The sequence below is a fragment of the Megachile rotundata genome, unplaced genomic scaffold, assembly GCF_050947335.1.
Source record: "Megachile rotundata isolate GNS110a unplaced genomic scaffold, iyMegRotu1 scaffold1298, whole genome shotgun sequence".
Lineage (NCBI taxonomy): Eukaryota > Metazoa > Arthropoda > Insecta > Hymenoptera > Megachilidae > Megachile > Megachile rotundata.
In genome coordinates, this window is record NW_027474594.1 from 1 (window position 1) to 7,500 (window position 7,500).

The 7,500-nt window shown below is 37.4% G+C and overlaps 1 non-coding gene across 1 annotated transcript in view; it reads left to right on the forward strand.

Moving 5' to 3' along the window:
- The first annotated feature begins 7,320 nt into the window (after positions 1–7,320).
- The window catches only part of LOC143266528 (small subunit ribosomal RNA), a 1,933-nt gene continuing 1,753 nt past the window's right edge, over positions 7,321–7,500 (forward strand). The window contains exon 1 of the ribosomal RNA XR_013041490.1: positions 7,321–7,500. This exon is cut by the window's right edge and continues 1,753 nt beyond it. This is a non-coding gene — a ribosomal RNA (small subunit ribosomal RNA).

Sequence of the window (7,500 nt, forward strand, 5' to 3'; positions counted from 1 at the left end):
ACGAATAATTCTCAATAATTTTGTTATTTATGAATCCGAACGTGCCAAAGTTGTATAAACGTTCTAGTAATACGTTATTCTATTGGTTTTAATCGTTCTTAGTATAGGTTGTCAGTCATCGTTTCACCGAACCGACTATGCCGGACGGACTTGGTCGTGCTCGGACGGCCCACCGAACCGACTATGCGGAACGAATAATTTTCAATAATTTTGTTATTTATTAATCCGAACGTGTCAAAGCGGTATAAATCTTCTAGTCATACGATATTCGATAGGTTTTAATCGTTTTTATTATAGGTTGTCAGTCATCGTTTCACCGAACCGACTATGCGGAATGAAAAATTTTCGATAATTTCGTTAATTATGTATCCGAAAGTGCCGAAACGGTATATCGGTGCTAGAAATACGTTACTTTATCGGTTATGAACAATTTTTATACAGGTTGTCAATCATCGTTTCACCGAACCGACTATGCGGAACGAATAATTCTCAATAATTTTGTTATTTATGAATCCGAACGTGCCAAAGTTGTATAAACGTTCTAGTAATACGTTATTCTATTGGTTTTAATCGTTCTTAGTATAGGTTGTCAGTCATCGTTTCACCGAACCGACTATGCCGGACGGACTTGGTCGTGCTCGGACGGCCCACCGAACCGACTATGCGGAACGAATAATTTTCAATAATTTTGTTATTTATTAATCCGAACGTGTCAAAGCGGTATAAATCTTCTAGTCATACGATATTCGATAGGTTTTAATCGTTTTTATTATAGGTTGTCAGTCATCGTTTCACCGAACCGACTATGCGGAATGAAAAATTTTCGATAATTTCGTTAATTATGTATCCGAAAGTGCCGAAACGGTATATCGGTGCTAGAAATACGTTACTTTATCGGTTATGAACAATTTTTATACAGGTTGTCAATCATCGTTTCACCGAACCGACTATGCGGAACGAATAATTCTCAATAATTTTGTTATTTATGAATCCGAACGTGCCAAAGTTGTATAAACGTTCTAGTAATACGTTATTCTATTGGTTTTAATCGTTCTTAGTATAGGTTGTCAGTCATCGTTTCACCGAACCGACTATGCCGGACGGACTTGGTCGTGCTCGGACGGCCCACCGAACCGACTATGCGGAACGAATAATTTTCAATAATTTTGTTATTTATGAATCCGAACGTGTCAAAGCGGTATAAATCTTCTAGTCATACGATATTCGATAGGTTTTAATCGTTTTTATTATAGGTTGTCAGTCATCGTTTCACCGAACCGACTATGCGGAATGAAAAATTTTCGATAATTTCGTTAATTATGTATCCGAAAGTGCCGAAACGGTATATCGGTGCTAGAAATACGTTACTTTATCGGTTATGAACAATTTTTATACAGGTTGTCAATCATCGTTTCACCGAACCGACTATGCGGAACGAATAATTCTCAATAATTTTGTTATTTATGAATCCGAACGTGCCAAAGTTGTATAAACGTTCTAGTAATACGTTATTCTATTGGTTTTAATCGTTCTTAGTATAGGTTGTCAGTCATCGTTTCACCGAACCGACTATGCCGGACGGACTTGGTCGTGCTCGGACGGCCCACCGAACCGACTATGCGGAACGAATAATTTTCAATAATTTTGTTATTTATGAATCCGAACGTGCAAAAATTGTATAAATGTTCCAGTAATACGTTATTCTATAGGTTTTAATCGTTTTTAATATAGGTTGTCAGTCATCGTTTCACCGAACCGACTATGCGGAACGAATAATTTTCAATAATTTTGTTATTTATGAATCCGAACGTGCAAAAATTGTATAAATGTTCCAGTAATACGTTATTCTATAGGTTTTAATCGTTTTTAATATAGGTTGTCAGTCATCGTTTCACCGAACCGACTATGCGGAACGAATAATTTTCAATAATTTTGTTATTTATGAATCCGAACGTGCAAAAATTGTATAAATGTTCCAGTAATACGTTATTCTATAGGTTTTAATCGTTTTTAATATAGGTTGTCAGTCATCGTTTCACCGAACCGACTATGCGGAACGAATAATTTTCAATAATTTTGTTATTTATGAATCCGAACGTGCAAAAATTGTATAAATGTTCCAGTAATACGTTATTCTATAGGTTTTAATCGTTTTTAATATAGGTTGTCAGTCATCGTTTCACCGAACCGACTATGCGGAACGAATAATTTTCAATAATTTTGTTATTTATGAATCCGAACGTGCAAAAATTGTATAAATGTTCCAGTAATACGTTATTCTATAGGTTTTAATCGTTTTTAATATAGGTTGTCAGTCATCGTTTCACCGAACCGACTATGCGGAACGAATAATTTTCAATAATTTTGTTATTTATGAATCCGAACGTGCAAAAATTGTATAAATGTTCCAGTAATACGTTATTCTATAGGTTTTAATCGTTTTTAATATAGGTTGTCAGTCATCGTTTCACCGAACCGACTATGCGGAACGAATAATTCTCAATAATTTTGTTATTTATGAATCCGAGCGTGCCGAGGTGGTAGAAATGTTCCAGTAATACGTTATTCTATAGGTTTTAATCGTTTTTAATATAGGTTGTCAGTCATCGTTTCACCGAACCGACTATGCCGGAAGGACTTGGTCCCGGTCGGACGGCCTACCGAACCGACTATGCGGAACGAAAAATTTTCAATAATTTTGTTATTTATGAATCCGAACGTGCCAAAATTGTATAAATGTTCTAGTGATACGTTATTCTATACGTTATAATCATTTTTAATATAGGTTGTCAGTCACCGTTTCACCGAACCGACTATGCGCAATGAAAAATTTTCGATAATTTCGTTAATCATGAATAGGAACGTGCCAAAATGGTATAAATGTTCTAGTAGTGCGTTATTCTATACGTTTTAATCATTTTTAATATAGGTTGTCAGTCACCTTTTCATCGAACCGACAATGCGCAATGAAAAATTTTCGATAATTTCGTTAATTATGAATCCGAACGTGCCAAAATGGTATAAATGTTCTAGTGATACGTTATTCTATAGGTTTTAATCGTTTTTTATATAGGTTGTCAGTCGTCGATTCACCGAACCGACTATGCCGGTGGGACATTGTCTCGCATCAGACGGTCCACCGAACCGACTATGCGGAACGAAAAATTTTCAATAATTTTGTTATTTATGAATCCGAACGTGCCAAAATTGTATAAATGTTCTAGTAATACGTTATTCTATTGGTTTTAATCGTTTTTTATATAGGTTGTCAGTCATCGTTTCACCGAACCGACTATGCGGAACGAAAAATTTTGGATAATTTCGTTAATTATGAATCCGAACGTGCCAAAATGGTATAAATGTTCTAGTAGTGCGTTATTCTATACGTTTTAATCATTTTTAATATAGGTTGTCAGTCACCTTTTCACCGAACCGACTATGCGCAATGAAAAATTTTCAATAATTTTGTTATTTATGAATCCGAACGTGCCAAAATTGTATAAATGTTCTAGTAATACGTTATTCTATTGGTTTTAATCGTTTTTTATATAGGTTGTCAGTCATCGTTTCACCGAACCGACTATGCGGAACGAAAAATTTTGGATAATTTCGTTAATTATGAATCCGAACGTGCCAAAATGGTATAAATGTTCTAGTAGTGCGTTATTCTATACGTTTTAATCATTTTTAATATAGGTTGTCAGTCACCTTTTCATCGAACCGACAATGCGCAATGAAAAATTTTCGATAATTTCGTTAATTATGAATCCGAACGTGCCAAAATGGTATAAATGTTCTAGTGATACGTTATTCTATAGGTTTTAATCGTTTTTTATATAGGTTGTCAGTCGTCGATTCACCGAACCGACTATGCCGGTGGGACATTGTCTCGCATCAGACGGTCCACCGAACCGACTATGCGGAACGAAAAATTTTCAATAATTTTGTTATTTATGAATCCGAACGTGCCAAAATTGTATAAATGTTCTAGTAATACGTTATTCTATTGGTTTTAATCGTTTTTTATATAGGTTGTCAGTCATCGTTTCACCGAACCGACTATGCGGAACGAAAAATTTTGGATAATTTCGTTAATTATGAATCCGAACGTGCCAAAATGGTATAAATGTTCTAGTAGTGCGTTATTCTATACGTTTTAATCATTTTTAATATAGGTTGTCAGTCACCTTTTCACCGAACCGACTATGCGCAATGAAAAATTTTCGATAATTTCGTTAATTATGAATCCGAACGTGCCAAAATGGTATAAATGTTCTAGTGATACGTTATTCTATAGGTTTTAATCGTTTTTTATATAGGTTGTCAGTCGTCGATTCACCGAACCGACTATGCCGGAGGGACTTTGGTACGTTCGGACTCGGCACCGAACCGACTATGCGGAGAGATTTTTGCTCAATTTTTTGAAAAAATATAAATATTTTCTCGATTCTTGTATGTTATTTGGACGTATACTGTTATTTGTTACTCGTTTATTACGTTAGAAATTCGTTTGGTATTTATTTTGGCGAGAAAAGGAAAAAAAATTTTTTTTCGATTAATTTTGTCATTAAATTTCGTAAAATAATTGTTAAAACATCGTCCGTATACTTTTTAGCGTGTTTGACAACTTTTTGAAAAATCGATTTTTTCGCGCTAAGTTTTACCGCACTTTCGAATTGGCACGTTCGGATCGCGCGTTAGCATCGTAAGCGCCCGTGCGTAACGGCCGGCGTCGCCGACCATCCGGCCGGCCGTTCGGTACCTATAAGGAGACGTTCGGTCCGATCGTACCAGACGGAACAGAGTCGGGCGCGTGGCTATTCTATGACCTCGGTTGAGAACTAGTCCACCGCTCCTCGTGCGTAACTTCGTGTTGCCTCGACTGTTCGTGTTCTCGGTATCGATGCAGGATTTTCTCCACACTGCATTGTCGCGTGTCGGCGTCTAAGACCAAATGGCACATATGCGACGAACCTTTAACATGAGGCTGGTGACTCGTATGCACTTTGGTGTGTACGTTGTACTGACTCAAGCGGCACAGGCTACTAAAAATTAAAAAGGGATAGAATAAAACCGACCGTTCTAAAACGGGCCAAAAAAGGTTTTATAAAATTTATTTTAAAAATGAATTAGATAGTGGTGTTGAACGAACTTGTTCGTTACAACGCCTTCAGTCGAGAGGCTAAAAAATTTTGAAACGGAATATTTATTCCGAAATTCAGAAATGATATTACGTCCCCTTAATGTTTTGTGCGTCTCGAACGCCTAAATATTTTCTCGATGCGCGAGAAAACTTCTTCTTCGCGGAGAGTTTTTCGGTACGATGAAGTAAAATATTAAATAAATGCTTCACTATACGTACAGCGCAGAGATATTGAAACGAAATAATATGTAACTATGACTCGTAAAAACGGTTTCTGAAATGGAAACTTCTTCCAAAGTGAAGAGTTTTCGGTACGGGTGATTTCTCGATATTACATCGAGTTTTCGCTTATACGTACAAAAAATATTATTACGGTGTGTATCGTAACTATGACACGAAATTTTGAGAGAGAGAAAATAAAAATTTGGGTGGATTTGTAAGAATCGATGTGCCCAGCGCGAGCTAAAATTCTCTGTGTACGTGCTTGCTCCGATTTGTTTTTTTCGAACAGCATGTCCGTTGTACGCGCTATCACGGTACGTTCAGCACGCCACTTGTACGCGCTAACCTTTATCGGTGTGTCTTAAATAAAATACCAAAGAGAGTTGAAAGGAGAGAATAGAAGAGAGAGTTTGGAGGAACAAAAATTTAATATGACTGAAAAACACATGAGAGAAGAACCAAATAAAAAAAGGGAACGTTTAAGCTGATATTGGTTCATCACAAAAAAATGGTATTTATGAAAAAGGCGGAAAGAACACCGATATTGTGGAGGTTCAATACGGAGCGTGTGTGGTTTACGTGCTTATACCGTTTCGATGTAAAGCGTGAAAGCGGGTGTACGTGCTTCCAAAATTTCAACGGATACACACTTTCCGGCACGGAGAGAGTTTTAGCGGGATTTTCTTTTACGCGCTTCTTCGATATCCACGACGAAAAGAGAGACTAAAAACGGAGGTTTCGTATCGATATATGCCTAGCGCGAGCTACCTTTGTACGTGCTTCCTCTTGTTCGTTTTTCGAACAGCATGTCCGTTGTACGCGCTATCACGGTACGTTCAGCACGCCACTGTACGCGCTAACCTTTATCGGTGTGTCTTAAATAAAATACCAAAGAGAGTGAAAGGAGAGAGAATAGAGAGAGTTTGGAGGAACAACAATTTTTAATATGACTGAAACACATGAGAGGAGAGAGAAGAACCAAATAAAAAAGGAACGTTTAAGCTGATATTGGTTCATTGCAAAAAATGGTATTTATGAAAAAAGGCGAAAGAACACCGATATTGTGGAGGTTCAATACGAGCGAGCGTGTGTGGTTTACGTGCTTATACCGTTTCGATGCAAAGCGTGAAATGAAAAGCGGTGTTACGTGCTTCTAAAACTTTTCAACGAGAAATCTTTCTGGCACGAAAGGATTTGCATTTTTTTACGCGCTTTATCGATACAAAATAAGAGAAAGAGACCCCCGTGGAGGAACGAAACGTTTATATCGACACGGTTTCGATTCGTTTCGACGAACAGCATGTCCGCTGTACGCGCCATAGCGTATTGTCCAGCGTGATCCGCTATACGCGCTATTTCGGTGTTGTGTCGTTAAACGAAATATTGTATATCAAAGACTTATAATATAACTTCACGTAATATAAATAATATTACGAACCAGAAAAGGAAACGGGCAAAAAGAGGAGAGCTGCAAATTGGTTCGTGTACAAAAAGTTGTACAAAAATAATCATAAAAGAAAAGGGAACGTTTAAGCTGAAAAACTGAAATAAACGAACACAACGTCCAGCGTGCTTGTTACGCGCTTACACCGAATGGGGATCGATTAATTCGTTCCGAGCGTGTGCGGTTTACGCGCTTCTTACGTTTCGACGAACGGCGTGAAAGCGGTGTGTACGTGCTTTCAAAACTTTTTTGAACCGGAGAGAATATTATTCTTCGGCATTACTACGTCGATATGCGTTTCTTCGAATCTCCGGCATTGAGGTTGTGGAGGATTCGTAATAAAATCGAAACGAGAGAGAGAGAGAGAGAGAGAGAAAAGGAGGAGGAGGAGAATTGTGAGTCTTAACGTCGATCGGTCGTTGTTAAATTGTAAAGGCGCCGTCGAACGTAGAAAGACCCAATTTGATGTTAAATAAAATTGGCTTAAGAAAAATGAAATAATTCTTTAAGCTCCCTGGTTGATCCTGCCAGTAGTCATATGCTTGTCTCAAAGATTAAGCCATGCATGTCTAAGTACATACCGAATTAAGGTGAAACCGCGAATGGCTCATTAAATCAGTTTTGGTTTCTTAGATCGTACAACAATTTACTTGGATAACTGTGGTAATTCTAGAGCTAATACATGCAAACC